Here is a 25,843-nt window from a genome sequence, read left to right as displayed (position 1 = left end):
TTCTCAGAATTTAATTTGTCTTTCATTTCAGCAGTAGAATTTCTTTCCTCTGACATTTTCAGATGTAGCTTTTTATTCTTTAAACTAAGCTTCTTATTCTTTAAATTAAGCTTCTTGTATTCTAAGTATAAATCAGAAAATGCATCATGAAGTTCATCAAATGTAAAATCAGATTGAGCTTCAATATGTACTTGATTTTTGAATGAGAAATCACTTTGTATTCGAGTACATACCTCATCTTCATGTGCCACAAAGCATAGATTTTCAATTTCAGTTTGCTGCTCTTCTTCTTCGAAACTAGTTTTAAATTCACTAGAAATGTTAGTGCATTCATATTTAACTTCAAGCATACTCCATATTTCCTTAGCAGTCATGCAAAAAGATATGTTATTAAGTTCACTATCATCCAATGCACAATATAGAATATTCATGGCTTTTGCATTTTGCTGAGCCATTTTCTTATCATGATTAGCATTTGTATGTAGCCCATTGACTATGATACTCCATAAATCGTAGTCATGTGCTTGAATGAAAATACGCATGCATACTTTCCAATGTGTGTAGTTTATACCATTAAATAGTGGAGGTCTATCAATTAATTGTCCCTCACTCATAGAACATCTCACTTGGATTGTCATGATCTTTAACTCTTGATTGTGAGATCAATAATTACTATTGGAGCACCTTGCTCTGATACCACTTGTTGCCCAAGGTGACAAGCCAAGAGGGGGGGGGGGGGGGTTAATTGGTTTCTCTTAATTTTAACTATCTTACTTATGTTAAATGATGAGTTAGTGGAATTAAACAAATCACAATACAAACAACAAGAAGTATAGTGGTTCGGTGCTCCCCTTAGCACCTACGTCCACTCCCCAAGCGACCCCTTGGGAATTCACTATAATCCCGCGGATTACAGTTGGATTGTTTTCCGGGCTCACAATCCAAAAACCTTTACACTTTGGTTTTTCGGGTTCACCAAAAACCTATGTTGGTTTTACGGGCTCACCAACGAACCTATACAATTAGTTTTACGGGTTCACCAACAACCTACGTTGGTTTTACGGGCTTACCAACAACCTACGTTGGTTTTACGGGCTTACCAACAACCTATGTTGGTTTTCCGGGCTCACCAACGAACCTTTACAATTGGTTTTACGGGTTCACCAATCAACCTATTCCGTTGGGTTTGCGGGCTAACCAACTAACCTTTACAAGGAGTTTAATAAACAAAGTAAGAAGATTTAAGCTCCTAGATGAGCAAATATAACAATATAATCTACAAAGAAGAGTTTAGAGAATAGTTATTGCTTGATGTGACTTCTCTCTTCTTTGTCAAGGATGCTTCACTCTTCAAGGGTGGATGGAGCTCTTAATGACTCTTGAAATCTGCTCAACCACTTTCTTTTGACTCTTGAATGAAGCTCTTGGATGAAGCTTGCCTTGCTAGGGTTCTCTCTTGAATGCACTTGATGTATTTTCCAAAGCTTGCTTCCTCTGATGAATACTCCCTCTTAAATACTTCTCCAACCTCCAAATAGTCCTTCCTAACCGTTGGATTGAAGAAACTAGCCGTTTATAGCCGTTGGGAGTCCAAAAAGCACTTCTGCACAACTAGCCGTTATGCTTCTGCCCGTGCTTGGGTCGACCCAAACTTTTCTTGGGTCGACCCAAACCACTGTTCATCAGATTTGGGTCAGCTCAAACTTTTCTTGGGTCGACCCAAACCACTGTTCATCAGATTTGGGTCAGCTCAAACTTTTCTTGGGTCGGCCCTCTCAGAACCACAGACCTTGCATTTTAGCTTTCCTTCACTTGGGTCGACTCAACATTTCTTTGGGTCGACTCAAGGTTCAGTTGGGTCGACTCAACTTTTACTTGGGTCGACCCTCTCAGGGTTTCCAGAGAACCTTTTCTGTCATGTATTCTGTCATTGTCTTTGGGTCGACCCTCTCACTGTTTGGGTCGACTCAAGCTTGGGTCGACTCAACTTCATCTTGGGTTGACCCTCTCAGTATTTCCAGAGAACCATTTTCCTGAGTCTTTGAGAGGCTTGAGGTTTGGGTCGACTCATGCTTTCCTTGGGTCGACCCAACTTACTGTTCATCTGTGCCATTTTTGCAGAAGTGTGCCAAATGCTTTCTTGATGTGCCGGGGTCGACCCAATCAACCTTGGGGTCGACTCAATCCACACTTTGCTGCAACTCAAGGTTAGATTCATCCAAATAAACAATGAAATGCATTTATACAAATATACTGAGAATAACAGACTTATAAATGAAGTATCGAATTAACTTGTAACATACTCTTGATTATTGCTTGTTAATCATCAAAATAACACTATCATCCTCAGAGCAATATGCTAAGCAAGCCAACAAAGGACGTGTAAAGATTGTTTTTGAACCTGGTGATTGGGTCTGTGTGCATATGAGGAAAGAACGGTTTCCAACACAACGAAAATCCAAACTACAGCCTAGAGGAGATGAACCTTTTCAAGTCTTAGAGAGAATCAATGACAACGCCTACAAGCTGAATTTGCCGAGCAACTATAGTAATATTAGTGCTACTTTTAATGCTGCTGATTTATCCTTATTTGATGTAGGTGATTCGAGGACGAATTTTTTCGAGGAGGGAGGGAATGATAGAGATCAAGGGGCTGGCCAAATGGTTCAAGCTAATTCCAAAGATCCATTACAAGGAATTGGAGGTCCAATGACTAGAGCAAGAGCAAAACAAATGAAAGAAGGAGGCTGCTCTAGAAGACTCTAAGGCTTCACCAAGATTGATCACTTATCTTTACATAGTAAATGCTGAAGAACAAAGCTTGAAGCCATTAAACAAGGCTAATCCACGTGGAGATGCTATTTAGGCCCATTTTATGGGCACTTTTGGGCTTGAGTCTTGTTGTGTTCCTAATTACTTGTACATGAAGTTTTGACTTGTCAACTCATTTTTCCTAAGTTATTCATGTACTTCGTAGTTAGGAACCTTGAAAGTTGTGTCATTTATTATTACTTGGAAGTTGTGACTTGGAAAATGTTTTTACTTATTTCCTTGGAAAGGGGATGATGTCCTTTCCAATACCTTAGTTTGAAGCCTATATAAAGGCTGCCATATGTAACCAAAGGATTATGAATGAATTAAAGTATTGGCAAGCTTTGCTATGCTCTCTTGTGTTCTTGGATTAGAATACAAAATTCTGACTTATCAAAGGGAGTGATCAACCTTTGTGGCGTCTTCAAGGATTAGGGTTTTAAGGACTTAGCTGCCTTAGAGTTCTAATCTAATCTCCTACAACTTATTTTCTAGCAATCTCGGGGCAAGTGTAGCAAATTGATTCAAGGGTTCCTAGTGCAGGTCTCCTGGTGGGTTCTTGTCAAGTGACCTTAGCATAAATATTATTATATTTTTGCCAAAGTCCCATCAACATTTTATTATTATGCTCTACACAATTACTTGTGCAAGCGAAGAAAGATAAACTTGCACGATCTTTCAATGCCATCTTACGTGAGAAATATTTCACCAATATGTCGTATTCTTTTTCTTTCCCTTTAAGATTTTGTTTTCTATCAAATTTTTAATTTTTTTACTTTCTTTTTTTTATTTTAACTATTTTGATTTTGTATTTCAATGTTATATTTTCTTAGTATATAGCTCTGAACTATTGTGGTCCTATATTATTGTATTCTAATTTTTTAAAAAAATTATATTTATATATTTTTATATTATTAAATTTATTTTTTATTTAATATTAAATATAGAGAGATAGACTATACTCCATTCGAATGGATCTAGAAGCAAATCTGGTCACTTTTTAGAATCATCCGATCTTGTACCAATCTCAAAGTAATAAGGGTCCTGCTTAACAGGTCAATGAGAGTTGTTAATGAGAAAAAGAAGCATTAATGGAATGGGGCACACTATAGGGGAGTTTTTTTTTTTCCGAAACATGGTGATGCTGTAATGGAGAGAAAGGGTGAGAGTGTACAATCTCCACTCTTTCTTGTAGATTGGCCACTTCATTAGTTGCTGGGACTCACTTTATTAATTTCTAAAAGTAAACATAAATTAATCGTAGATAAATAGAAACTTGCACTCCTTTGGAGAAATAAATAAAAATATTTAAAGAATAAACACAAACCCCTTTAGGGGTAAACACAAACCCTCCAAGATAAACATCTAATCTATCCTAATGAATAGGAATGTCGTAGAAATAAACAGAAACTCGAACTCTCACCTTTGGTCAGACTCACTTATAATAAAAAGCAAGGATGGAAGACAAACACAAAGTTTGGATGCAATAAATACAAAGCAGTGTAAAATAAACACAAACCTAACAAGAGTAAATACAAATCGCCATGAATAAGCAGAAGCTTGCGAGGTGTTCACTATCTTCCTATGCTCCTCTCTAGAAATAAATAGAAAGACCTGAAGAATAAACACTAACCCCTCATTAATAAACATAAATGCTTCAGAATAAACACCTACTATATGGCGACAAATAGAAACACCATATAAATATGAGAGATGTGGGTCTCAACAATTAATGAAGTGCTTTTTTTTTTGAGCGTGGCATTGTTGTAATAGAGAGAAAGAGGGAGAGTGATCTAATAGCTCATTAATGCTTTCTTTTTTTCTTAACAGCTCCTGTTAACTAGGGCCCTTGTTATTTCATGATTGGTGCAAGATTGGACGGCTGCAGAAGTAACCAGATTTGTTTCCAGATTCATTCGAATGGAGTGTAGTCTCTCCCTCTATATATCAAATGTGCATTGCATGTGCCCATTTGTTAGGCATTCTAATGCATAAAGCTATCGCCACTATAGGGTTTCGAGAGGGTCTTGCCTCCACGCGCGGAGAGATTGTTTTCATATTTTGAACTTGTGACACCTAGGTCATAATGGAGCAATCCTACATTGCACAAAGGTTTACCTTCTTATATGTACCTATTTGATTTGTTAGTACATTATAATGGGAGTTTTAAATTTTGAAATATTATGTGTAGGTTCAGCCTGTCAATTATCTCCTAAAATAGCCTACACTTAATTCCAAAATGCACTTCACTCTATCTTGAGAAAGTTGACTTCCATCCTTCCTTTGTTATCGAATTTATTTTGTTATTTAATATTAAATATAATTCAATGACTTATATTTATTAAATGTGCATTGCATATGCCTAATTGTTGGGCAACCTAGTTCACAAATCTCCCATCATTGGGAGGTCTAGGGAGCATGGTTTGCCAAGCCATGCGAATCAGCCAATTCGGGATGTACTAAACTAGACTGGTCAGGAACCAACATGGTTTAGGCTTTTAAAGGGAAAAGAGGTCAGTTTGCTTAAACCCCCTTCCCCATCTTTTAGAATGAAGCTGGTTGTTTGCGATTCGTCCCCCCTGGTGATACTCGATAGCCCCCTTGGCTATCTAGCTGCCGCTTGCTACACATGTTTTGGTAAGTCCCTACATCCCACCCTCCCTCTTTCTCTCTTCCTCTCTTCAAATTGGGCGAGGGTTAGGGTTTCCCTTGCCCTCCCCCTTCTCCTTCCTTCCCTCCACCCTCCTCTCTCCATCATAGTCGGATTAGGTTTCCCTCATTTTCCCCCTTCCTCCATCTCTCTCCCCCCTTTCTTGTCCTCTTTCCTTTTCTCCTTCTCCCCCCCCTCTCTCTCTAGTTATGTCGCTATGCTCTGAAATGGCATGGTACGAACCCGTACCGTGTTGAATCGATTGTTAGCCGATACCTCTTTGGTACCGATTTGGCAAACGTTGATGGAGAGGATCAGATATACACAAGCTTACCCTCTATGTGTGGAGGGGTTGGTTTTGTGTTTTGAACCTATGATATCTAGGTCCTAATAGAGCAATTTGCACCATGACTCACCCTCTTATATATACCCATTTGATTTGCTAGTATATTAAAAATAGAAGTTTGAATTTTGAAATATTACATTTTGGTTCTGTCTATCAATTTTTTCCCCAAAATAGGCTCCACTTAATTCCAAAATACTTCACTCAATAGAAAATATTTTCCAATTTTCATATCCTATCTCAAGAAAGCTGGCTGCCATTGTTCCTTTCCTAAGAATTCCGATCGCTAAGCATTCTAAAATTTGACCTTCTAACCTTTCTATCTTAGGAAAATGAAACTTGTTATGTTCTTTCCTAAATTTAGTAATTTGTAATTTATCTCAAATTTTGAATCCTCATTAAATTACAATGTTTAATGCAATAAGATTTGGCCTCTAACTGTTGAGAATGGGTTGGGCTTAACAAACTCTTTTTTCTTGCATTTCTATGCCAAAGAAAGTATTTACAATGTTTAATGCAATAAGATCGCATTCAAACTAGAGTCTTGCACATGTGATGCGTGTGAACAGATGAGCGGTCCTTTTATTTTATTTTATTTTGGACAGTGGGACCAAAACATGTGCGATGATGTTTGTGCATGTGTGGGGTTCTTTCCGTGTGTCTTTTTTATTTTTCTTTTGAGGGTGGGATTAAGACTTGTATTAAAGCTATGTGTTTCTTCCCCCCTTTCTTATTTCCATGAACTTGTATTTTTGAGCATATTTATAGAGTTATGCGATCGGGAGACTAATTGATTCTAAATATGGCGACTCATGCAAAAGGGCGATGTGCGTGAGTATGTGTGAGAGTTCAGCGAATTGTTATTGGAGGTACCAGACCTCAGCAACAAGGACTTTCTCTTCACCTTTCTTGACGGGCTCAGATCGTGGGCCAAGATGGAATTGCAGCGAAGAGGAGTCAAGAGTTTGAACAAGGTGATAGCTCAAGCGGAGGCTCTCATCGAGTTCAAGACTCAACCCACAGCTCCCAAAGCCCAAGCATCGAAATAGGGCAAAGGTGGAGGAGTGAAATCTGGTCACAAAGGAGGTACAAAAGGCTCGAATTCGGGCTCCTCGAGTGGAGGGGCTTTCCAAGCGAAGGGCAAAGGGGTGGCGCAAGGCACCAGCATTATCTCATGCTATATTTGCAATGGACTGCACAAGGTAAAGGACTGTCCATTGAGGGGCAAGATAGCATCTATGGCGGTAGAGGAGAAGCAAGAGACCGATTATCTCATGCTATATTTGCAATGGACCGCACAAGGTAAAGGACTGTCCATTGAGGGGCAAGATAGCATCTATGGCGGTAGAGGGAAGCAAGAGACCGACCAAAGGATGGGCTCACTCAGTCTCAATGCCCTAAAAGCCAAGCGGCCATGAGGCCTGCTCTATGCACCTATCAGCATTGGTGGTCACACCTTCCAGGCACTCATTGGTATGGGTGCCACTAACTTCTTCGTGAACTTAGCTACGGTGAAGAGGCTCAATCTGAAGATTGAACATGATGAACACATGTTCAAGGTGGTCAACTCCGCAGAGATAGCACAAGTGGAACGTCGAAGGATGTTGAGTTCCAATTCGACGCATGGACCAGAGGGGTGACAGCAGTGGTCGCCCCGATCGACGACTACGAGGTGGTCATCGGTATGTCTTTGCTTACCCAGCTACAAGCCATGGTAAAACCAGATTCAGATGTGGTGGTAGTCCTGAATTCGAGTGGAGCTTGCGTAGTTCCAAGAAAGCGAATTAAAGGGACTCCGCAACGAGTCCGATCGGCGATGCAACTTGCTAAGGGGTGGAGAAGGGGATTTTCAACATATATTGCATCCCTTCAGGAGGAAGACCTACTGGAAGGAGAGGAGATTTCAGTGCCCATCGAGGGTGTTCTCACTGAATTCGAGGATGTGATGCCCTCCGAGTTACCCAAGCAATTGTCGCCAAAAAGAGAAATCGATCATCGGATTGATTTGGTGCATAGAGCACGTCCACCAGCTCAAGTACTATATAGGATGGCCCCACCTGAACTCCAGGAGTTGAGAAGACAGCTAACGGAGTTGGTGGACAGTGGGTTCATTGGACCTCCGAAGAGTCCGTATGGAGCACCGGTACATTTTCAGAAGAAGCACGATAGTTCGTTGAGACTCTGCATCGACTATAGGCCCTCAATAAACTCTCGGTGAAGAACAAGTACCCCATTCCATGGATTGATGATTTGTTCGATCAACTTGGTAAGGCACGATGGATTTCCAAGTTGGACCTTCGTAGCGGGTACTATCAGGTCCGCGTGACAGAGGAGGACATTGAGAAGACTGCATGTGTGACAAGGTACGGGAGCTTCGAGTACTTTGTCATGCCTTTTGGCCTCACCAACGTGCCAGCAACTTTCTGTGCTTTGATGCAGCATGTACTCCACGACTTCATCCATAAATATATGGTAGTATACTTGGATGACATTGTTGTGTACAGCCGGACGTTAGATGAGCATGTGGCACACCTGAGGCTAGTCTTCTCCACCTTATGACAGCACCAGCTCTTTGTGAAGAGGGAGAAGTGTGTAGTTGTGCAGCGGAGGGTGCCGTTCCTCGGGCACATCATTGGGGATGGAAGGCTCATGATGGATCCCTCGAAAATTTCAGCCATAGCCGAGTGGGAGGTACCTACACGTGTTACACACTTACGCTCTTTTCTTGGCTTGGCAAATTACTATAGGAGGTTCATCACCGGATATTCGAAGTTATGCGCCCCACTGACGGATTTGCTAAAGAAGGATCGACCATGGCGGTGCTCAAACCAATGTCAGGAGATATTTTGGTGCAAACCTCAATGAACCTGTCGTGAGACCCAACAATAATAGTTTGGAAAATCCATTCCCAGATCGTCCAAAAAGGTTAAAAGGAAAGGAATATAGACCCCATTGCTATAAAGAGCAAAAAACCTATATTATCAAAGGATTAGGAATATTGACCTCGTGACTATAGAGAGTCAGAAACCAATATTATCAAGGGTTGGAGGTTCAAGTGGTTGTACTTGAAACTACCGTAAGTTCTACACAAGAGCAATAGAGAGAAAATTCTCACAAAAAGATTATATTTCGGAATTGCTTGATTACAAGTGAAAACACTAAGTATTTATAGGCAAAACAAGCCTTGGGTGCATTGAACCAACTAGAAAAACATTAAATGAAAGTTGGTGAAGATGAAAGGAATACTACTTAAAGTCTTGGCAGCAATTAATTAACCTTGGGAAGTTGCAGCAAAACTCCCAACCATTTTGACTAGGTTCATCCTTCATTTGCAAGCCTCAAAAATGTCCTTCAACCTTCCAAAAGCCTATGATAAATGCACCATAAAGAGGAGTCTGAATTTGAAAGGATTAGACTCTTCTTTTCCATGTTTAAATAATTAATTGGGCTGGATATTGTCGAAATGGACTTGCCACATATTAACCATCTTCAAGTCCAAATCTTCATGTGGACTAGAACCTTCTCCTTGGGCTTGAGTTAATAAAGTTTGGACAGCTTCTTGAAGTTTCTTGGCCCGAGCTCTTGTGATTGGCCCAAATGGAATCTCCACATCATCTTGAGCATCTTCTTTGTCCTTGTCAAAGTTCTTGAGCTGGATCATATCATATTTGATCGTATCAAGCAGGCGGTCACAGAGGAGCTGGTCCTCGTGCTACCGGACTTTTCCATTTCTTTTGAAGTCCACACCGATGCATTGGATTTTGCCATTGGAGGGGTGCTCATGCAGGAAGGGCAACCAGTGGCCTATGAGAGTCGGAAGTTGAACGACACCGAGCGCAAGTATATGGTTCATGAAAAGAAGATGACAGCGATTGTGCACTATTTTCGAACCTGGCGCCATTACCTCCTCGGATCTAAGTTTGTGGTGCGCACGGATAACGTGGCAACAAGCTACTTTCAGACCCAGCCAAAGCTCACCCCTAAGCAGACGAGATGATAGCAATTTCTTGCTGAATTCGATTTCGACATCGAGTACAAGCCAGGCCGAACTAATTCGGTCCCTGATGCCTTGAGTAGGAAGGTACACTTGGCAGTGGTTTCTTTCTTTTTCGGACCAACAAGTAACCTAATGGAGAGGGTCAAGACCGAGATGGAGATGGATCCATGGGCCACTTCCATGGGTGAACTCATCAAGGACGGCAAGGCGCGCCATTTCTAGACCGAAGGAGGGCTGATTTGACACGAGGGTGATGTGTCTATGTGCCTTCAGGCAGAGGGCTGAGGTGCGAAGTGCTGCGAGAACACCATGATTCTATGTGGGCGGGACATCAGGGGGTGCATCGGACCTAAGCTCTCATAGAACATAATTATTATTGGCCGAAGATGCGAGATGACATCGAGGAGTATGTTCGCACTGGTCTGCTATGCCAACAAGACAAGGTGGAACATCGACAGCCTGCGGGGTTGTTGGAACCATTACCTATACTGGAGCATCCGTGGGAGAGTGTCTCCATGGACTTCATCATCAGGCTACCTCCAGTGGACGGGAACAAATCTATCATGGTAGTGGTGGATCGCTTTTTGAAGTATGGAGTCTTCATTCTAGCACCTACTACAAACCATGCGGAGGATGTGGCGAGATTATTTTTCACATATGTGGTGAAATATTGGGGGATACCGCGGAGTATAGTTTCTGATTGTGATGCTCGCTTTACAGGAAGGTTCTGGATGGAGTTATTTCGGATACTCGAAATGGAGCTGAAGATGTCCACAGCCTTCCAACCTCAGACCGACAACCAAACAGAGCAAACCAATGCATTATTGGAGATGTATTTGAGGCACTATGTGAGTGCCAACTGAAGGGAAGAGCCAATTTTTGCATGCATATAATTTTTAAAATTTCAAAAAATTGCAGTGGAAATATGGAATTAAACACTTTAATTCTAGGCATGCATCAGAGATCATATTTCAAAAATAAAATTCCAGAAACGTTTAAACAAGTTTATGTAAAAACGACTATGCCTGATTAAATATTTGATCAAAAAAAATACAGCCCTAGTCAAGTTCTAAACTTAACTAATATTAAAACCATACCTTATGGAGAAGAAGATGAATCTGAAGATGAAGAAGGTCGAGCCTCGCAGCCACACACGTGTCTGGCCTCTACAGATCGTTTATGTGAAGCTCCGGTTGATCTGATCTCATGGAAGTGCTAGCTTGCCAGAACCCTGCTGAGGCTGATTTCATTCTTCTTTCTATCAATCAACCTTTGATTGATCTTCTTGGAAGATGGAGGAGGAATGGTTTATAGGGAATGAAGAGGCTTAATATCTGATCTACAAACCTTAATCAGAGATCCCTAAACCCTAAGGCGTGGAGGACTTTGGAGGAGAAGAAGAGGAGGCGTGGAGAGCAAACCATGAACCATAGCGACTCAAAATGAAACCCCCTTTTAATGCCTCGCCATCCATCATTTGAATTCAAATTTCAAATGCCCAAAACCTCTTTTGTTGGCTGATTTCGTGCATAATCACAACCATAAGATAACTCTTATTTTGTGGCAAGTTTGAATTTGAATTTCAAATTCAAACTTCATGTGATATGGGAGGAAAGATGTGATCATGAAAACCTTCCTTTTAATGGATCGCCATCCATCATTTGAAATCAAATTTCAAATGCCCAAAACTTCTTTTGTTGGCTGATTTCGTGCATAATCAAAACCATAAGATAAATCTTATCTTGTGGCAAGTTTGAATTTGAATTTCAAATTCAAACTTCATGTGATATGGGAGGAAAGATGTGATCATGAAAAACTTTCCATTTAATGCATTATTCCCTTGATATTTGAATTCAAATCACACGCCTCAAAACCATTTTGAATTGGCGGATGAATGGGTTAATTAATCCATAAGATAAATACATACCTTATTGGTTAATTAGAATTTGAATTTGATTGGAATTGAGAGAATCACCAAAATGAATTTGACTTTCTTGATCCCGAAGTTCAAACATCAAATGTGTTAGGAACCCGCCCATGCCGCAGAAAAATTTCAAAATTTCAGATGCAGCGGAAGAGGCATGCGCGGGATCAACCGTTCATCGCATGAACGTTGTTTAAAATCGTTCGTAGATAGATAAGGATTAAAAACTTTTTAAAAACATTAGAAGATCAGATCTTCACCTTGTGCGGGTAGATGATCACCGCAAACTGATGATCGTGGTTTTGGATGAAGGTTCGCTTGAAGCCGTTCAAGTGTCCGGCCTCTATGGGTATCCACATGAAGCAGGAACCGATCCAAGCTTTCTATCTCCTCGGGGTGCTAGCTCCCTTGCAGAGATAACTTTGATGGCTGATGTCCTCCCTCTCAATCAACCCTTGATTGTGCTTGGGAGGAGGAAGAAGAAGGATGAAGAGAAGAAGAGAAACGAAGGCCCACAACCTTCTTTTTCTTCCTTGCGTTGGAACCAAGATGGAGGGAGGAAGAAGGCCGCCACCACTCTTGTTGATCCCTTCTTGCCTGCGGCTAAAAAGAGAGGAGAGGAGGGTGTCTCACGGCTGGAAAGGGAGAAGGCCTCAATGAATTAGGGCGCCTCCTCTTTACCCCCTTTTAAAGCATCTAGGGCTCCTATAAATTAGGAGCCCTTGATGTTATGCCATGTGGGGCGCCTCCCTTTCTTCTTGCCACACCAAAGGAATCAAGGAGGAGGGGCGTGATCCCCTCCTTCTTGTGATGCCCTAATCCTCCTCTAAGGAGGATTAGGTGTCCCTCTTATGGCTTAGTCCTAATCCAATTAGGTCTTAACCAAATCATGAATCAATTGGGTTCAATCTATGCTAGTCCTAATCCAATTAGAACTTGAATGAACCATGACTCAATTGAACTCTTCAATCCTAATCCAATTAGGAGTCATGTTGATTTATTAGATTAATAATTAATTAGAACTTAAGAAATTCTAATCCAATTAGGACTTGTTTAATTTTAGTCCTAATTCAATTAGGACTTTAATTTGAATTCGAAGTCCTAATCCGATTAGGACTCTAGGAATCCTACTCCAAGTAGGAATCCACATTTAATTCAAAACTCTTAATCTAATTAGGATTATAGGAATCCTACTCCAAGTAGGAATCCTAGTCCTACTCCAAATAGGATTCCCAGTCCAAGTAGGAATCCTAGTCCTAATCCAATTAGGACTCTAGGAATCCTACTCCAAGTAGGATTCTTGTTTTAAGTTCAATTAATTAATTCCCTTTGTTCCTTCTTCAACTTATTATCAATCGAATTGATTACTTGTGATTCCTAATCATGATTCAACCATTGGATCGGTCAATGCCTCTAGTGTGTGTGACCCCATAGGTTCTACTCTGACTTGTAGTGAGATATATTGTGATCTCTATCACAATATCATTGAAAACTCCTTTCAATGGATTGGAACGATTCCAACTCTACTCATTAGGGTTTATCGATCATCAAGATAATCCCTATGAGTCCCACCATCCACCAGTGACACCTAGCAGCATGCAGTGGCTATCCAGTAGAATAAAATGATGAACCTCTAGGTGCAGTTATCATGTAATACAGTCCTTCTATCGTGGATCCCTACAAGACGGAGGTCATAGATAACTCGTCAAACCCCTTCGTTTGTCATATGTCAAGATTTATTCGACTTAAGTTCGAGAGCGGAGAACTCTTTCTCCACTATGCAATCTGCCCCGGCCGAGGTCTTACGAACTCAGTCTTATAAATCACATAGGATCTCTTCTTATCTATCAAGGACGATAGATTCCTTATAGGTGCATACCCTACTCCTACAGTGAACCTACTGCAGCCAATCTACACTGCATGGATCCATATGGCTAGAGACCATGTGTATGTGCAGTCAAACTACAATAATCTCACTCTGAGTAGCCGAAGCATCGCAGGTCAAAGGACCAGTCACACTACTGCAACATCAAGCAAGTCACTGACGAGTGGATAGACATCCAAGTGACTTCTTGTCTTGGTCACGCTCAGTACCCTTGTTCTTAACAAGCACCTGCACTATTACTTCAGTGTCGCCACACTGTGGACTCGAGTCTCGTCCATCCATAAGGAAAGCAATGTGTACACTGATCGGATCGATCACCGTCCTTGTGATGATCCATTGATCAAGAGCATTCAGAAATTAATCACCAATGATGCATGACTCAAATTCTTAACTCTTAAGAATACGCATCATCATTTTATTAATTCTTGGACGATTCATAGACACATAAACAATATGAATAAAAAGATGCCTTCTATTTATTCAATAATAAATAGTCAAGTACAAAATTATGTCCCTAGAATTAACAATGTGTCAGCCAGATTGGCTTCTAGGGCATACATCTAACAAAATGTTGTCGCCTCCCTTGGATGTATGCAACATGTTCATGTAGACTTTAAGATCCGAACAATTCGGATCAAACCCAATATAATTGGGTCAAGTTCGATTTATAAGTGAAGCCTAATCTCCTTGGGTTGAACCTAATCCAATTAGGTCAAACCCTGATTAAGCACAATCCTCTTGGGTTGAACCTAATCCAATTAGGTCAAACCTTGATTAAGCACAAATTGAACCTCATTCAATCTTGCTCAACCTAAGTCCAATTACTCAATCAAATTGAGTTCATTAGCAATCAAATTGCTAATTAATCCTCCAATAAATTATAATTATCTTATAGCAACATTTTACTTAGGATAATTTGTCAATCGAATTGACCAAATTATTCCTGGATGATTCTTAATCGTCCAACAGCCTTTATGATCAACTTAGAAAACTTTTATGTGTGTGACCCCATAGGTTCGAATCTAAGCCGGTAGCACAGGAACAACTTCTTGTACTAATCGATGTGACCATCTAGCAATGGTACCCGACATCTGGATAGGCCGAATATATGCGAAGCAATATTCAGAAGCCCTAGACTGTGGTTACCGTATAATTTATCTCTATGACTCCTAATGCCAGGATGACATCAGAGTTCTGTCAACTTTGTAATAGTACATCCACTCTGTGGTTCAACCTTAGAAATTCTGTGACTCCTCACAAGGATTATCCTAGCCAAGGTTTTGCTAAATTGAACACAAGGGCATTATCTCCTGTCACCAGGAGGGGTCAATTCCATCTTGACTCACACACCGACTTTGCAAGTACTCGACTGTACCCAGTGATCTTCCATCCTTGAATTAGAAATTCAGCTAGTCCGGTACCAAAATATAGTGAGTTGCTTGCTAATCACCATGGTGATCTCAGATCTGAGGAACATATATACCCATATCCACTTGAAACATTTTTCGACAGCAGAGCATTCCGGAATGGTCACGTTCAGTGAAGTGTACTCCTATACTTTACCTGTGTGACATATCAGTGTCTCTACACTCCTTGGTTAAGAGGACAACCAACGTATATGGCATATAATGACCTAATCTCGATAATGCTGTCGTCCTAGTAACAGCACATCATTTGGTTGCGAACTATTTTAAGGACTCGTAGATAAATCCTCCTTTATCATAAAAGAGTCCTAAGGACTTCATCACATAACAAGAGTTCATTTGAAGATATATAAACAAAATGATGAATAATGCCAAATAACATTTTATTCATAAATCAATTCATATACAAATCCAATCATCAACAGGCTGACGATTGACTTTTAGGATACAATTTCCAACAACTCTTACTTAGGCTAAAGCCAATCGATACAGTATCGTATACCCATCTTCGACTTATAGTCGTTGAACTCTTTGATGCCGAGGATTTTAGTAAATGGGTCTGCCAGATTTTTCTTTGAGTCAATCTTCTGAAGATCTACGTCACCTCGTTCTACAATCTCTCGAACCAGATGATATCGCTGCAGAATATGATTGGTCCGCTGATATGCTTTAGGTTCCTCCGCTTGAGATATTGCTCCAGTGCTATCACAAAATATAGGAACTGGACCATCTATGGAGGGTGCCACACCAAGCTCGATGATGAACTTCTGCATCCATACAGCTTTCTTGACGGCATCTGATGCTGCGATGTATTCTGCTTCGCATGTTGAATCTGCCACTGTATGCTGCTTGGAACTCTTTCAGCCGATAGCACCACCTTTTAGGATAAATATATAACCCGACATGCTTTTGCTATCATCTTGATCTGACTGGAAATTAGAATCAGTGTATCCCACAAGTTTCAAGTCAGTATCTCCATAAACAAGCTATTGGTCCTTAGTATTTCTCAAATACTTAAGGATGGTTTTTACAACCTTCCAGTGGTTGCTACCTAGATCAGATTGGTATCTACTTACTACTTCTAGTGAGTATGCCATGTCTGGTCTGGTACATGTCATGGCGTACATGATAGATCCCACTGCCGAAGCATACGGAATTCTATCCATACTCTTTCTTTCTTGAGAAGTTGTTGGATAATCCCTCTTAGAGAAGTTAATTCCATAGCCCATCGGAAGATAGCCTTTCTTGGAATTAATCATGATGAATTTTTTTAGCACAGTATCTATGTACGTGGATTGGGACAATCCAAGCAACTTTTTTGATCTATCTCTATAGATCTTCATCCCTAACATGTACGATGCTTCTCCCAAATCCTTCATGGCAAACTATGATGACAGCCAAACCTTTATTCCTTGTAATGCTGGGATGTCATTTCCGATTAAGAGAATATCATTCACATACAAAACAAGAAATACTATCACTGAACTATTTGCCCATTTATAAATTCAAGATTCTTCTTCATTCTTAATGAAGCCATACGTTCCGATCACTTTATCAAAACGTATGTTCCAACTCCGAGAAGCTTGCTTTAATCCATTTACGGACCTTTGAAACTTGCACACTTTAGATTCATCTGCAGATGTAAAACCTTCAGCTTGCATCATATACACCTTTTCTTTTAAATCTCCATTTAGAAAAATGGTTTTTACATCCATTTGCCAGATTTCATAATTTAAATGTGTCGCTATCGCAAGCACAATTCGAATGGACTTGAGCATTGCCACTGGAGAAAATGTCTCGTCATTGTCAATACCATAACGTTGACGATATCTCTTGGCAACCAGATGGGCTTTATAGGTCTCTACCTTTCCGTCTGCGCCCCTTTTTTTTTTGAAAATTCATTTACACCCTATGGATTTTATTCCTTCGTGTAGGTCAATTAATGTCCATACATCATTGACCTTCATGGATTCCATTTCGAATTACATGGCATTTAGCCATTTATCAGAATTGTACCTTTGTATAGCATCCATATGGATGATCGAATCCTCATCATTTTTATCAAGTTCGATGGGATCCCCGTCCTGAATTATGAAACCATAGTATCTGTCTGGCTGACGTGGTACTCTATCAGATCACCTTAATGGTGTATCTATGATGGGTTCTGGGCTTGACCTAATCAAATTTGGTTCTAAAGGCTTAGCGGGAGTCGATTTTTCTACATGTTGAAGTTCTTCAAGTTCAACATTAGACTATTACTTCCTCCTCCAAGAAATTTCTTCTCTAAGAAGATAGCTCTATTACTGACGAACAACTTTTGTTCTTCAGCAAGATAGAAGTAATATCCCTTAATCTCTTTAAGATAACCGACAAAGAAACATTTGTCAAACCTAGCTTCGATTGCCCGCTTTCAAATGTTTGACATAGGCCGGATACCCCCAAACCCTAAGGTGAGTGAGCATCGGTTTACGTCCTGTCCACATCTCATGTGATGTTTTATTCACAGACTTACTTGGAACCTTATTAAGAATATAACAAGCTGACTCGAGTGCATATCCCCAGAAGGATATCGGCAGACTTGCATAGCCTATCATGGATCGAACCATGTCTAATAGAGTTTGACTTCTCCTTTCTGACACACCATTATACTGTAGTGTACTAGGAGGAGTCCAGTGAGAGAGGATCCCATTCTCTTCTAGATAAGTCATAAACTCACTGGTGAGGTATTCACCTCCTCGATCTGATCAAAGAGTTTTAATACTCTTTTCAGTTTGTTTCTCTACTTCATTACGGAATAGTTTGAACATTTTAAATGATTCCGACTTATGTTTCATAAGATAGACGTACCCATACCTAGATAGATCGTCTGTACATGTAATGAAATAAGAATATCCACCTCTGGCCTTTGTGCTCATTGGCCCACATACATTAGTATGTACAAGGCTCAATAAATCACTAGCTCGTTCATCTTTTCCAGTAAAAGGTGACTTTGTCATCTTTCCAAGAAGACATGATTCATAGGTTGTCAATGATTCACAATCATTAACATTGAGAATTCCCTTTTTACTTAATCCGTTCATCCTGTTCTTATTAATATAACCTAGCCTATGATGCCAAAGATAAACATCTAAGACATTATCTATTCTAGGGTGTTTACTTGACGTGTACATTATATTAACAGGTTGTGATAACGTGTAAATGCCATTATTTAAATGTCCTTGCATTATAGTGACACCATTCACAATGATATCGCAATAATCCCTTTTTATTGAAATTTCATAAATATTTTTGGCCAAACGGCGTATAGAAATTACATTTAATAAAAATGAAGGACAAAAATGACAATCATTTAAGACAATTACATGAGAATTGAATACAAGTTTCAGAATTTCTAAAGCTAGAATTGGAACTGTCTTCCATCTCCAACGTTTAGGAATCTTTCACTTTCTCCAAATCTCTCATTGACTTGAAGTCCCTGCAACAAATTATAAATATTAAATGGACTCCCAGTATCCAATATCCAGATCGAATTATCACAAATTGAGAAACTACAAGGTTTTATCGTATAAGTACCTTGATCAGCAACTGATTGCATCTTTCTCCTTTGTCTGTTCGGTTTCAGAGAGGCAATGTACTGAGGACAGTTCCTCTTCCAATGCCCTTGCTTCTTACAGTAGAAGCACTCTACCTTACTTTGATCGGCCTTTATCTTCTTGGTTTGACTTGGCTGAGATGACCTAGCATGTTGCACCTTTTTCTTTTAATTCTTATTTTTCTTCCCTTTCTTAAAGGGACGACGCCCTCCGGAAGAACCTCCCACTAAATTCACCGACTCCTTTAAGAGCTGGTGATCCTTCTCAAAGGTCTGTAGTGATCCCAAAAAGCTGTGGTAATTCACTACACGCTTTGTCATTCTATAATGAGTAAGGAATGGGCGGTATGATCCCGGTAGGGAATTCAGTATCGCATCTTTCTTGAGCTGATCATGCAGGAAAAATCCGAGTGTGCTCAGGCGCTCTATTAACTCGATCATGTACAATACATGATCAGTTACCGAGGCCCCATCCCTCATTCGGGCACTGAAAATGGCACAACTAGTCTTATGTCGTTCAACGTCGTCGGAAATGCCGAAAGACTCATTCAACATTTGAATCATGTCTTCCGGCTGTGCATTCTCGAATCTATTGTTATCTAGGATTTGAGTTAATGAGTTGGAAGCCATTATCATTTGCAGCGAGTAAAGATTCTAATTAGAAATTTGCAATTGACATTAATTTATTTTAGGGACTTTTAAAACAAAACTGGATCAAATTCTTCCACTGTTTCGCGGATCTCTTACACTCCTTTAGTAAAGATACAGAAACTTGTGACTTAGGGTTTTGAGTGGGATGCTGCAGTCCCACCAATCTACATACCACCTCACCTAACAGTTATTGGTGACACATAGTCGATGAGTGTACAACTCTTGCACAATGCTTCATAAGCAAATTGAGCTAACCTGGTCTCCAACTAATAAGGACCTCACCTAACAGTTATTCGCCCTGTTCCTTGGTTAAGTCAGACCCACCATATATTCTGCGAAAAATAAAGCTGTGATTGGGTCCTCACCTAACAGTTATTGGAGCCCAATCCCATCTTTACCCCACAACATCACATGTCAATAGAGAGATCTAATCCTCCGATGCAACTTGCCCACTTTGTCCAGCCGATATAAATCGACGCCGGAAAGACCTTAGCCACTCTACTACGGTGGAATACCAATTGACTTAATATTGGGTAATCTAATTTTAGTGATTCCAACTTTGAGCTTTCCATAAAAGGTAATCGATCAATTGGCCAGGTAAGCAGGTGGGAGGCTTTCCTTACTCAGAGAGTAAGGTCCTAATTAAATAACCACCTTTAAGCTTTCCTAGACACCAATTAGATCAATTATCCAAATAGGGTTAGCTCAATGTATCGTTCACTCTCGACTGATTTAGGAAAGTTTTAGGTCTCATGGGATTTACATCTAATGTAATAATCTACCCCATACCATATGTCATGTATTTACATCTTATGTAAATATCACATTTGGTTCAAGTTTACATCCTATGTAAATATGAAACTCTTTTATATATTATGTGATTACAACTTTTCTCAAACCACTTCTCCCTTTCTTGTTTTTATTAACATGTATTGGACAAGCTTGTTTGGTGGAATGATAAAATGCTTGAAAGGCCAATGCATATACATGGCTTATCCCCCCTAGGGCTACCAGGATGTTCTTTCATTTCAGCAAGGCTACGCGCCCCCTGCACAAGCTTGATGTTCCCAAGCCACAGAAGTTCTGCGGATGACGGTCCGCGAAGGAGGTGGATAACTTCCTTTTCGCCATGGAACAATACCTGCAGGTTACCGGCGTGAGGGAGGAAGCCATGAAGGTGAGCACGGCAGCCATGTTCTTGAGGGACGTGGCGATGCTTTGGTGGCGACGTCGGGCTGACGATGTGAAGCGAGGGGCTGTTCCAATCACCACTTGGACATAGTTCCAAATTGAACTTCGGAAGCAATTCTTCCTCGCGTTCGCTAAGGATGATGCTCGAGCATGACTATGGCGACACATGTAAATGGGTGATGTGCGTGAGTATGTGCAAGAGTTCAGCGAATTGTTGTTGGAAGTACCAGACCTCAGCACCGAAGACTCTCTCTTCACCTTCCTTGATGGGCTCAAACCGTGGGCCAAGATGGAATTGCAGTGAAGAGGAGTCTAGATTTTGAACGAGGCGATAGCTCAAGCGAAGGCTTTCATCAAGTTCAAGACTCAACCTATAGCTCCCAAAGCCCAAGCATCGAAACAGGGCAAAGATGGGGCAGCGAATCAGGTCACAAGGGATGTGCAAAAGGCTCGAAACCAGGCTCCTCGAGTGTAGGGGCTTCCCAAGCAAAGGGCAAAGGGGTGGCACAAGGTACCGGCACTATCTCATGCTATATTTGCAATGGACCGCACATGGTGAAAGACTGTCCATTGAGGGGCAAGATAGCATCTATGGCGGTGGAGGAGAAACAAGAGACAGACCAAAAGATGGGCTCACTCAGTCACAACGCCCTGAAGGCCAAGGGGCCACGAGGCCTGCTCTATGCACCTATCAGCATTGGTGGTCACATCTTCCAGGCACTCATTGATACGGGTGCCACTGACTTCTTCATGAACTTAGCTACGGTGAAGAGGCTCAATATGAAGATTGAACATGATGAACACATATTCAAGGCGGTCAACTGACAAGAACCCACCAGGAGACCTGCCCTAGGAACCCTTGAATCAATTTGCTATACTTGCCCCGAGATTGCTAGAAAAACAAGTTGTAGGAGATCAGATTAGAACTCTAAGGAAACTAAGTCCTTAAAACCCTAATCCTTGAAGACGCCACAAAGGTTGATCACTCCCTTTGATAAGTCAGAATTTTGTATTCTAATCCAAGAACACAAAAGAGCATAGCAAAGCTTGCCAACACTTTAATTCATTCATAATAATCCCTTGGTTACATATGGCAGCCTTTATATAGGCTTCAAACTAAGCTATTGGAAAGGACACCATCCCCTTTCCAAGGCAATAAGTAAAAAACATTTTCCAAGTCACAACTTCCAAGTTACAACTTCAAAATAATAAATGACACAACTTTCAAGGTTCCTAACTACGAAGTACATGAATAACTTAGGAAAAACGAGTTGACAAGTCAAAACTTCATGTACAAGTAATTAGGAACACAACAAGACTCAAGCCCAAAAGTACCCACGAAAAATGGGCCTAAATAGCATCTCCACGTGGATCAGCCTTGTTTAATGGCTCCAAGCTTTGTTCTTCAGCATTTACTATGTAAAGATAAGTGATCAATCTTGGTGAAGCCTTAGAGTCTTCTAGAGCAGCCTCCTTCTCTTGAATTTCCATGACTAGTCCATATAAAGCTTCTTTCATTTGTTTTGCCCTTGCTCTAGTCATTGGACCTCCAATTCCTTGTAATGGATCTTTGGAATTAGCTTGAACCATTCGGCCAGCCCCTTGATCTCTATCATTCCCTCCCTCCTCGAAAGGATTCGTCCTCGAATCACCTACATCAAATAAGGATAAATCAGCAACATTAAAAGTAGCACTAATATTACTATAGTTGCTTGGCAAATCCAGCTTGTAGGCGTTGTCATTGATCCTCTCTAAGACTTGAAAAGGTCCATCTCCTCTAGGCTGTAGTTTGGATTTTCGTTGTGTTAGAAACCGTTCTTTCCTCATATGCACCCAGACCCAATCACCAGGTTCAAAAACAATCTTTACACGTCCTTTGTTGGCTTGCTTAGCATATTGCTCATTCTTCTTTTCAATGTTAGCCCGAACCTTGGCATGTAAATCCTTCACAAATTCTGCCTTTTGCTTTCCATCAAGATTAGCATGTTCTTTAGTAGGCAAAGATAGAATATCCAAGGGAGTTAAAGGATTAAAGCCATAGACAACTTCAAAAGGTGAAAATGAAGTAGAAGAATGAACAGTTCTGTTGTATGCAAACTCAATGTGTGGTAAACATTTTTCCCATTGCCTTAAGTTCTTTTGAATGATGGTACGTAACAAAGTAGTGAGTGTCCTATTAACTACTTCAGTTTGTCCATCCGTTTGAGGATGTGCAACAGTAGAAAATAAGAGTTTAGTTCCTAATTTATTCCACAAGGTGCGCCAAAAATGACTTAGGAACTTCACATCTCTATCACTAACAATTGTCTTAGGCAAACCATGCAAACGAACTATGTCTTTAAAGAACAAGTCAGCAATATGTATTGCATCATTGGTTTTAGAACATGCAATGAAATGAGCCATTTTGCTAAATCTATCAACAACAACAAATATGCTGTCCTTTCCACTTTGAGACCTTGGTAATCCTAAAACAAAATCCATAGAAATATCAATCCAAGGTTGGTTAGGCACGGGTAAAGGTGTATACAAGCCATGTGGTAAAACTTTAGATTTCGCTTGTCTACATGTAATGCATTTATCATAAACAGCTTGCACATCATGCTTCATGTTAGGCCAATAAAAATGTTCATGCAAGATATCTAAAGTCTTTTGCACACCAAAATGTCCCATCAGACCACCCCCATGAGTTTCTCTGACAAGCAATTCACGGATAGAACAAATAGGCACACACAACTGATTTTTCTTAAATAGAAATCCGTCATGCCTATAATACTCACCAGATGCACTCTTTTTGCATGTATTCCATGTTTGGCAGAAATCAGAATCATTGGCATACAAGTCCTTAATCAATTCAAAACCAAGTAACTTAGTTTGCAAGGTAGTAAGTAAAGCATACCTTCGAGACAACGCGTCAGTAACGATATTTTCTTTTCCATGTTTGTACTTGATGAAATAAGGAAATGTTTCTATGAACTCCAGCCACTTAGCATGCCTCTTATTAAGCTTACCCTGGGATTTCAAGAACTTCAAGCTCTCATGATCAGAATGAATGATGAATTCCCTCGGCCACAAGTAATGCTGCCATGTTTGAAGAGTTCTCACTAATGCATAAAGTTCTTTGTCATATGTTGGATAATTCAAGGCTGCCCCACTTAGCTTTTCACTAAAATAAGCAATTGGGTTGGAATCTTGCATCAAAACAGCTCCTATTCCAATTCCGGATGCATCACATTCAACTTCAAAAGCTTTATCAAAGTTAGGCAAACTTAACAAAGGTGCATTAGTTAGCTTATCTTTCAAATCAGTGAAAGCTTGTTCATGCTGATCATCCCACTTAAAAACAACATTCTTTTTAACAAGTTCATTTAAAGGTGCAGCAATAGAACTAAAATTTTTAACAAACCTTCGATAAAAACTTGCTAAACCATGAAAACTTCTTACCTCGTTCGCATTCTTAGGTGTAGGCCAGTCCCTGATTGCCTTCACCTTCTCCTCATCCATGCTAATACCTTGAGAACTAACAACAAAACCAAGAAATACAACAGATTCCATGCAAAATGTACACTTCTTAAGATTAGCATATAATTGGTGTTCTCTCAATTTGCTAAAAACAGCATGCAAATGTTGTTCATGTTCATCCAAGTTCTTACTATAGACTAAAATATCATCAAAGTAAACTACCACAAATTGACCTATGAAAGCACGCAAAACATGATTCATCAATCTCATGAAAGTACTAGGTGCATTAGTTAAACCAAAAGGCATCACTAACCACTCATACAATCCATATTTAGTTTTGAATGATGTCTTCCATTCATCTCCCTCTTTCATACGAATTTGATAGTAGCCATTTCTCAAATCAATTTTAGAAAACAAACAAGAGCCATGTAATTCATCAAGCATATCATCTAATCTTGGGATAGGATGTCTATACTTAACTGTTATTTTGTTGATGGCTCGGCAATCCACACACATGCGCCATGTTCCATCTTTCTTTGGGACTAGGATGACAGGAACCGAACATGGGCTAAGACTTTCTCTGACAATTCCCTTTTTCACCAGCTCATCCACTTGCCTTTGGATTTCCTTTGTTTCTTCGGGATTAGCTCTATATGCAGGTCTGTTTGGAATGGTAGAACCGGGCATGAAGTCTATTTGATGCTCAATGCCTCTTAAGGGTGGTAGTCCATTAGGAATCTCTTTTGGAAATATGTCCTCAAATTCCTGCAATAAAGTCACAACAACACTAGGCAAGGAGGGGTTAAGATCGTTAGTAGAAAGATAAACATCCTTGTACATAAGTACAAGTAGTTGCTGTCTTGAGAACATAACACTCTTAACCTCATTTTTTTCAGCAAACACACTCATTTTTTTACTTTTCTCTTTTTTTTGAATACTTTTCTCTCTGCTCTCAATCTCACTCCTTTCATTTGCATTTTTCCTCTCGGACTCACCTTCTCTCTTTTTACACTCTCTCGCTATCCGAATCTGATCTTCATAAGCTTGCAAAGGTTTGAGAGGGGTTAGGACTACAGTGCGGTTCTTCATCATAAAAGAATAATGGTTTTTGTATCCATTGTGTGTAACCTTCCTATCAAACTGCCATGGTCGTCCAAGCAAAATATGACTAGCATGCATTGGTGCCACATCACAAAGAATCTCATCTGTGTATTTGCCAATTGAAAATGAAACGAGCACTTGCTTGTTTACCCTCACTTCTCCACATTCATTTAACCATTGCAACTTGTATGGATTAGGATGCTTCATGGTGGGTAACTCCAGCTTATCTACTAACAAAGTACTAGCAACATTAGTGCAGCTTCCGCTATCAATAATCATGGTACATACCTTTCCCTTCACATGACATCTAGTATGGAAAATATGTTCACGTTGCTCCTTATCACCATCATCCTTAGGCTGGATGCTTAGTGCTCTTCTTGTTACCAACATATCTCCATGTACAGGTTCTTCAATGTCAATATCACTGCAATTTTCTAAGGGTGGCATCTCATCCTCACTTGAACTAGCACTTTCAATGTCACCATTCTCCAACATAATCATAATCCTCCTGTTTGGGCATTGGGAAGCAATATGCCCAAATCCTTGGCACCTAAAACACTTAACATTACGTGATTTAGAAGAAGTGTTAGTTTCGGTTTTACCTTTTGAAATAGCAACCGAATCTTTTGGCTTTGCATCTTCTTTTGTTTTTGAGGCAGATTTGTTATCCTTCCAATTAGACTTCCATGTGGAACTAGAAGCCAAACCCGATTTGGATCCTTTGGACTTGATTTGCTTTTCTATTTTGATGGCCTTGTGCAACAGCTCCTCCATCTCCACATAGTGTTGCAATTCAACCACATCAGCAACCTCTT

Source organism: Phoenix dactylifera, chromosome 17, assembly GCF_051530095.1.
Source record: "Phoenix dactylifera cultivar Ajwa chromosome 17, Ajwa_hap1_PhDact_Kaust_v1.1, whole genome shotgun sequence".
NCBI lineage: Eukaryota > Viridiplantae > Streptophyta > Magnoliopsida > Arecales > Arecaceae > Phoenix > Phoenix dactylifera.
The sequence above is the reverse complement of the archived record's forward strand: the minus strand, read 5'-3'. Positions refer to the sequence as shown.